The 7,790-nt window shown below is 38.7% G+C and overlaps 1 pseudogene; it reads left to right on the top strand.

Annotated features, from left to right (window-relative positions):
* The window catches only part of LOC119328620, a 19,534-nt pseudogene that overhangs the window by 4,597 nt on the left and 7,147 nt on the right, over positions 1 to 7,790 (top strand).

Below are 7,790 nucleotides of genomic sequence, written 5' to 3'. Positions count from 1 at the left end.
CGGTTCTTTTTTTTTCATTTTTGTATTTTTTTTTGTTAGTTTTTTTGTAGTTGCAACCTCTCCAACCCGAGCGCAATCGCAACTCAACACACCCAAGCACAACCGGGGGTCGGGACGGTTTGTCGGTGATGATGGGAATCACCGCCCCATCCTCAGTGCAATCGCAAACTCAACACACCCAAGTGTAACTGCGGAACATCTATTGCGACCATGACCGAGGGTCGGGGCGGACGGATATGGGCGCAGATGAAATCAGTTCTTTTTTTAGTAGTTGCAATCGCCACAATTCGACCGCAACTGCAACTCAACACAACCAAGTGCACCTGCAAGATGTATAATGTGACCACATCCGGGGGGTCAAGGGCAGTGTTTTGTCAGTGACGGCGAAAACTGTGTTTAATCATTTTTTACAGGTCGTCTGTTGTTTTTAGCGTTTTTTAGATGGTTGTTAGTAGTCAATATTTTTTTCATATATCATAGTTATATAGTTTTTTTCACACACATATGTAATCATTTTCTAAGGATGAAAATAGTAATAAAGCCACTAGTTCTTGTAAATCGTTCTTCCTTTTTCTTTATCCTAAAGTCTATGGCAGGTGGCCCCTCCTTTAACGTCTCTTTTCCAAAGAGCCATCCTCATTTTTGGTGGGTGTGGTTACTGTTTCAAATCAGATAGAAGAAGAGGAAGACAGGGGAGGGACGAGAGAAGGTCCATCACGGGAGCCCGCTCATCCAAGGTTTGCTGCGGCCGGAGTCGCCGGCCTCGAGATGCCCGGCGGCGAGGGCAAGAATCCAGGGTCGCCACGCGCAGAGGAGCAGGTTCCTTCCTACCCCCCGACCCCCTCCTCCCCAGCCCCCCGCCGCCGTACCAAATCCGGCCCGCAGCTGTGTGCCGAGGTCAAATCCCTCCGTCTATAACCTCAGATTCGCCTCTAGCTTTCACGAATTTTGTGGTTACGGTGACTATCATGTACTGAGAGGTTTGAATCGCAACAGAGATTTGCCAAAATAGCAGGATGCCCAGGGGATTATTCCTGTGTTCTGCGTGGGGGCACGGTTGTGTGTTAGGCACCAAAATCACCATTGTTAATCCACATGTTCATTTTCGTCTATAGGAGATTTAGATTTTTTTTCTTGTTCAAATCAGGCATAGGTAGATGCGCCTACTATGTAGCCAATCGATATGGGTATTTTTTGGTTTTTCAGTTTTGATTCTGTGGGTACAGAGCATTCGAAAGTCATGCAGGACACACACTTTGCTGCATATGTGTGTTCAACAGCTTGGGAAACTCAGTAACTTTTTTCTCTCACTCCATGGGATGTACAGAGTCAGATAAACAGTCCTTTTTGGAACTATAATCAAGTTGGGGCGGTCTTCCTCTTGACAAAATAAGAGAGATAATTTGTGGTAGTTCAACAAAGTTTGTTTGTTGTTCGTCAGTATTTGCGCCCAGTTTTTATCCGTTGAATGTTCATGACTACAGGGGATGTGCACAAAATCTTCAGCAGTAGTTATTGTTTGTTTCTGTATTTTTGTACCCTAATCATCATTTTTCCTATGCAAAAGGATACATGCTTTTTTTCTGAATTCAGCTTTGAGGCAGAGGTTAGAATCGCAGGAGACAAGCCCAAAATCACTAGAAGGTCCTGTGTTTTTTTTGGGTTTTGTCAGTAACTGAATGTAAGCTAGTTTTTTGGACACCGATCAAAATAGAAGAGTACATGTGGAGCCTGCGGGATGCGTCGACATAAGGGGAATAATTTGATGGTTACGCTCACGTTAGTGTTACTAGTAGCCGGTAGTAGTAGATGAACTGAGCAACTGTGTTTTTCTAGCATTATGGCACACTGACAGAGCAGCTGTGTTTTATTATTATTATTATTATTATTATTATTATATATATATATGTAGCCTAATCATCCTTTTTCTTTTTTTGTTATTTTTTTGTGTTGGTAAAACACATGATCAGGATGTTAAAGGAGATGATGAAGAGAATAAGGGACGCATCGATCAACCCGAGGGCCCAACAGTTGATAAAGAGAAGAATGACACAACTGCAAGTCAAATCTTCAAGATTGACGAAGATACAGTGGATGTCGAAAGCGAACAGTACCATGGGAATGATGACCTAACTGAAACTGATGTGTCCAACGACCTACTTTGTGCTGGAGTAAAAAATTTGGTGAAGTCATCCCCCCTCCTCCACCCCCTGCATTTCTTCAGCTTTTCTTTTTTTTGTACATTCAAAGTTCCTCTTATATATATATTTTTTGTTTTTCCTCACAATGATTTTTTGTACTTATTTTTATCACTATATCAGATTGTGAAGAGCTTTAAAAGGAAGCAAAGACGGACCATTGTACGAAAGGGGAGCATAAAGGTAGACTTTAGTTATCCTTGTCACGCGTAATTCATTTATCATGTGTGTAATCATTTCTATGTCACATACTACTTCAATTTTATTCATTTATAACTCTGTTTTTTGTTTGGGTGAAACTTTTTAATTTCCCCCTTTTGATGTACACAGAGACCAAGACTAACTGAAGCGACTTCACACGATGATTTTGACGATGCAGTATGTAAAGCATATAGTAGGTGCAGCATACCATATTTCTCCGAGGTCGTGAATAGCATTTGCAAGAGCAAGAACAAAGTGGACTTAATCAGGTCTACTGGTTTTGGTTACATGCTGGAGTTAGATGATTGTCTTGTGCCTAGGCCGTTTGCTCAGTGGATAGCAGACAAGGTCATTGTTGACGATGAAGCAATTTTCATCAACAAGAAGCGCATACCACTAAATGCACTGGGTGTCCTGCATGTTTTTGGCATTCCGGCAGGGGACATCAACATTAGCATGGTCGACGATGCAGGGAAGTCAGAGTTCCTTGCATTTTTCGGGCTCACAGAAGTGCCCACAATAAAGTTTTTTGGCAACAAGATTATTGAAGGAGAAGAGTTGTCTGACGAACAGCTCATTCGCTGTTTCCTGATTGTTGCCCTGTCAACCGTGTTGTGCCCAACTTCAAACACTAAACCAAGCACCAAGTATATGGGATCACTAATAGATGTCAGTAAAATTAGAAACCTAAATTGGTGCAAGTTCACTCACATGTGGCTGTTGCAAGCTATTAGGAAGTATCAAAAAGAGAAGACGAAGCAAAACCGCTTGACATTGACACTAGGAGGCTGCATATACCAACTAGCGGTACATTTTCTTTTCTTTTTCTATTTTATAGTTTTTGTGTCTTCCTTTTTCCTTTATTTTCCTTTTTTTCATCAAAACAAGTTGACATCTGTTATTCTTTTTTTTTCTTTTCCCAAGGTCCGCTTCCTTGACTTCACAGACTTTGGAGCAATACAAGTACCATCAATCATGCCAACGATATGTGTATGGAAAGGCAGTCTTGTCAAAAATTTCAGTGATATGCTCATAGACCAAAATGGCATGTACAGACCAAGTAAAGTAAGTTTTTCTCATCTATACTTATTTCTATCTTTGTTTGTATTCTCTGTTTCTAATGTAACAACAGAGAACAGAATAGCAGATATTCTGTTGGGCCAGGGTCAATTTAAGAGAACTTTAATTTCTTTTACTTTGGTCTTTTTTTACACATGTAGATAAAAGATGAATCTGAAACATCCTATGCTCAAGAGTCATTCAGTTGGGCCAGCACAACGAAGAACTCAAACTTAAGGGCTGCTATTGACAGAACAGTGGGGAATTCTCTTCCCGAGGAGGTTCCCCCCTAATCTTTTTTTTCTTTTTCTGCATGCATTTATGATTTTTTTTTCATTTCATCGTTTTCTCACTTTTTTGTTTCTTCACATGTATCAGGTGAAAGAAGAGATATACACATCATTCCAGTTTTACATGAAAGATGAAAACGTAAGCACTTGCATGAAAGCAAAGAATTTGCTTTTAAAGACCCTGGAATTAGTGACATCAAGAAATGGCGATTCAGAGAAAACTTTGAACTTGAGTCATCCGAGAAGAGCCATAATACAGTGAGCAACCAACACTGGTCAGGATCTACTGTAAAAGTAAACTCAGATGGAGATTATGAAGAAGATGAGGGTAAATATCCTATTGTTTGCAAAATAGAAACCCGTTTTTTACAACCATGTGTTTAAAGCACTGTTATTTGTTTTTTAATTCTATTTGGACAGGCCTTCTACTCATTTACTTTTTTCTCTTTTTTTATTTTCTATAATTATGCTCCCTTTTGTAGGAACGACGACTCTACTTCGAAGGACTAAGAGGGTGAAACAAATCAGCGAACAATCACCTGCTTCAATTGAAACTGAAAGAATGAGCCATGAGCAAGAAGTATTCCAAGGAAAGAGTGATGAAGGGGTTGATGTTATTGGGAGCTCAAAGTTAGAACATGCATATGTAAGTTCATGAATCTTTTTACTGTACTTTTTTTAGGATATATGTTCCCATGTTCTTTTTCCCTTTTTATTGTCCGTTTTTAAAACTCTTGCTACTTACCTCCCACATTTTTCAGAATCAAATGGGCAAGGGTAATGAAGAATTTCAAGAACACAACAACAAAGAGACAATAAACACACAAGAAGAAATTCAAGATCAAGTGAACACAAGCAAATATGATACAGAGGCAGTGAAAGCACCCCAAGAAGTCAGCATCGAAGATGGACTAGGAAGAGAAAACAAGGTTACAGTGCAGGACAAGGTGCTAGAAGCGAAGATCAATGAAACAAGAGCAGCGAGCACGACAAGTTTTGAGTACTTACTTCTACCAGACAACACTGCTTTGTTACCTCAGATTCAGAGCAAAGAAGCTGGGAAAGGAAATGCATCAAGTTTTTCCGGTTTCATGAGCCAGAAGACATCCAGTAATGAACATATCTCCCAAGTAAGAAGTTTTAACTAGCTACTTGTTACTTAACATCTTTCTTTTTCTTTTTACTACTTTTGTTATTTTTTAACATCCCATGCTCCTTGTTATTTTTTTCTTGACAGCAAAAAGACGACACCAACGTGATCAACCAGCAACAGAAGGGGTCCTGCAGCAAAATAGATTTCGACATAAATGTCACATTAGCTGCAGGTACCTTTATCTTTTTTGATGATCCTTTTTCCTTTGCACCAATTTTCTGTTCAAAACTGAAGAAACCAGCAACAACTATTCAATTTTGTTTCATTTTTTTGGAGCTGATGATCATCATTTGCTTCTCAAATATAGATGAGGATGACGCAAATGACCATGAAGCAAACAAGCATGTCATAGATAATCCTATAGGAAACGAAGACGAATCCTGGGCTGATTACTTGGATAAAGCAAGGCAAAAGTACTTCTTCTATGATGATGACACGCCAACTTGTCATATACTCGAAGATATGGATGACTGCGGGAATGAAATAACTGAGCCTGAGCTATGGCGTCCTGTGCACATGACAACAAAGGAATATAACAAAAAAATTGAGGTGGGCAAAACGTAGGAAAGGAGCCTCATCAAATCAAAATATATGCCCCCATGTGTTATATGTTACTAGTGTAGACACTTTATGTCTTTAACTCGTTTTCTTTGGTGCGTCAATAATCAGAATGCAAAGAAAATCATTGTTCACCAGACATTGAAAGAAAAGGAATCAGGCAACTACCATCAAGAGCAAGAGATCAAGAGCTGCGAGGTTTCATCTTCTTTTTTCCTTTTCAATATTTCTTTATTTAATCACTTTTTTTAGAAAAATATAATTTTCTGCCTTGTTGGTTTCAAACAACACCTTCATCCTCTGTCCTTTTTGTGTCAACAGTTTTCTGTACATTGCGCGCAACAGCAACAAAGTGTTGGACAAAGATGCACTTCACCAGACGGAGGAATAATTGACCTGGTTATTTTTTTCTCTGCATTTTGCTGCTGAGCAGTTTCTGTTTTCTTATGAGATGTTTCTCATTTTTTTATTCATGGTCTTTGATTTTCTCTTGCTTCTAAAATGATACAGACATCACCAAACACAAGCATTCGAAATGAGTGGAACGAGCCGCATACATGCTATTCTCCTAGGAATAGGAACACAACTTACAAGACAATGACTACCAGACCCCCACGCACCAAAGTACATTTTTCTTTTTTTATCCCCATTTTTTTGATTTTTTTCTACATTAACAGTTTTCCTAGGCACATTTCTTTGGTTTTCTCATATTTCTTTCTTTTTTCATTTTTTGATACAGCATTTTTTCTCAGAAGCCACAATGACAGGGAGAATTCTGTTCCCAGAAAGAGCTAACATTGAATGCAATTTAGATGGGACAGAGGATAACCCTATAACGTTCTTGGATCATAACAGTGTAAGTATTTTCTTCTTCTTTGTGTTGTTTTTCCTAAAAGCTGAAGTCCAAAAGAAAAGATCCCAGAATGTCTATAGTTTCATACTTATATTTTTTTTTACTTGTTGAATTTTTCCAGGCATCACCAGAGGTCCAAATCCTCAGTCAAAGTCCTTTCAAACAGTCTTGCAGTAACTTAGTTGATAGATCAGATGAGCACTATAACACCAGACTCTTCTTAGGGAGTACAAGCAGCTCTAGGGGCAAAGAAAATATACCACCTAAAAGGGTAGTACAACCAAGCAAATTTTTGTGCTCGCCTTATGACCAAGACAGGGGGCCCATCATGGAATACGAACTTCATCTATATCACAACATCTTACTCCTAAGCGAGAATAATTACTACAAAGGGTTAGGACACTTTTTTCCCTCCCAGACCACCGACTTTTTGTTGAGTTGTTCGTGTGTGTGTTTTTTTTCTTCCTTGTTTTTGTGCATTTGAAGTGTATATAGCAGTTCCCCCCTTGCACTGACATTTTTCTGCGGGCAAATCATGAAAATGCAGGGACTACTGGGCAATTTAGATTGATAAATGCAGGGTATCATTGGAACAACTAGGCAATTCATTCAAACCATCAGGGTGGGTGGAGTCATATGTCATCAATGCATACTGTCGAAAATTATTCAGAGATAACCACCCCAGAACATCCTAGAGGCACTACTTTTTCCACACGGCGGCAATGAGTTCCAATACAATCTTGTTTTGATGTTTGTTTATCTCTCGCTTTTTTAGTTACAACTTTAATTTTATCTTTCTTTTCTTTTTGTTTGTTTGTAATAGGAGTACTTTTTGGAGAAGTGGAGGACTGAAGTGGGGAGACTATCTTTCAAAGATAAAGTTCTAAGGAGCTTCCACGGAGCAGGGAAAGCAAGACGACTAGAGCTGAGCAATGAAGTAATGTCTCAAGCCATTTTTTGCTCATCAAAACACTTTTGAAGTCATTGAATTATGGTTTCTTGAATTCCATCTACATTTTTATTTTTTCTTCTTGTTCGTTATAGTTGTTCTTTCCTACTCTTCATGAGGATCATTGGTTCGTCTTCCTCGTCGACTTGAAAGCACGACAGTTCATATTCCTTGACTCAAAGTACGCAGAAAACAGCGATTACCACACGAACATCAAGAACATGATGGTTATGCATCCTTCCTTTTTAAAGAAAATCAAGAGAATTTTATTTTCTTCTCTCTTCCCCCAAGATTTCGTTGTCTTATTATATGATTTTTTTTCCAGATAACAAACTTTATCAAAGCGTGGCGTGATGCTAACATGAGAAACATGGGGTTCAATCAATATCAAACAGCATATCCAGTATTACCGAAACAAGTAGGGAGGTAAATCATAAACAACTTTTTCCAATACCATTTTTTCATATGAAATATCAACTATATTTTTATTCCCTCTAATGTTTTTAAGTTGTTTTTCCTCATCTCTTGG

This window comes from Triticum dicoccoides, chromosome 7A (assembly GCF_002162155.2).
Source record: "Triticum dicoccoides isolate Atlit2015 ecotype Zavitan chromosome 7A, WEW_v2.0, whole genome shotgun sequence".
NCBI lineage: Eukaryota > Viridiplantae > Streptophyta > Magnoliopsida > Poales > Poaceae > Triticum > Triticum dicoccoides.
Note: the sequence above shows the minus strand (reverse complement) of the source record. Positions and strands in the feature narration are given on the sequence as shown.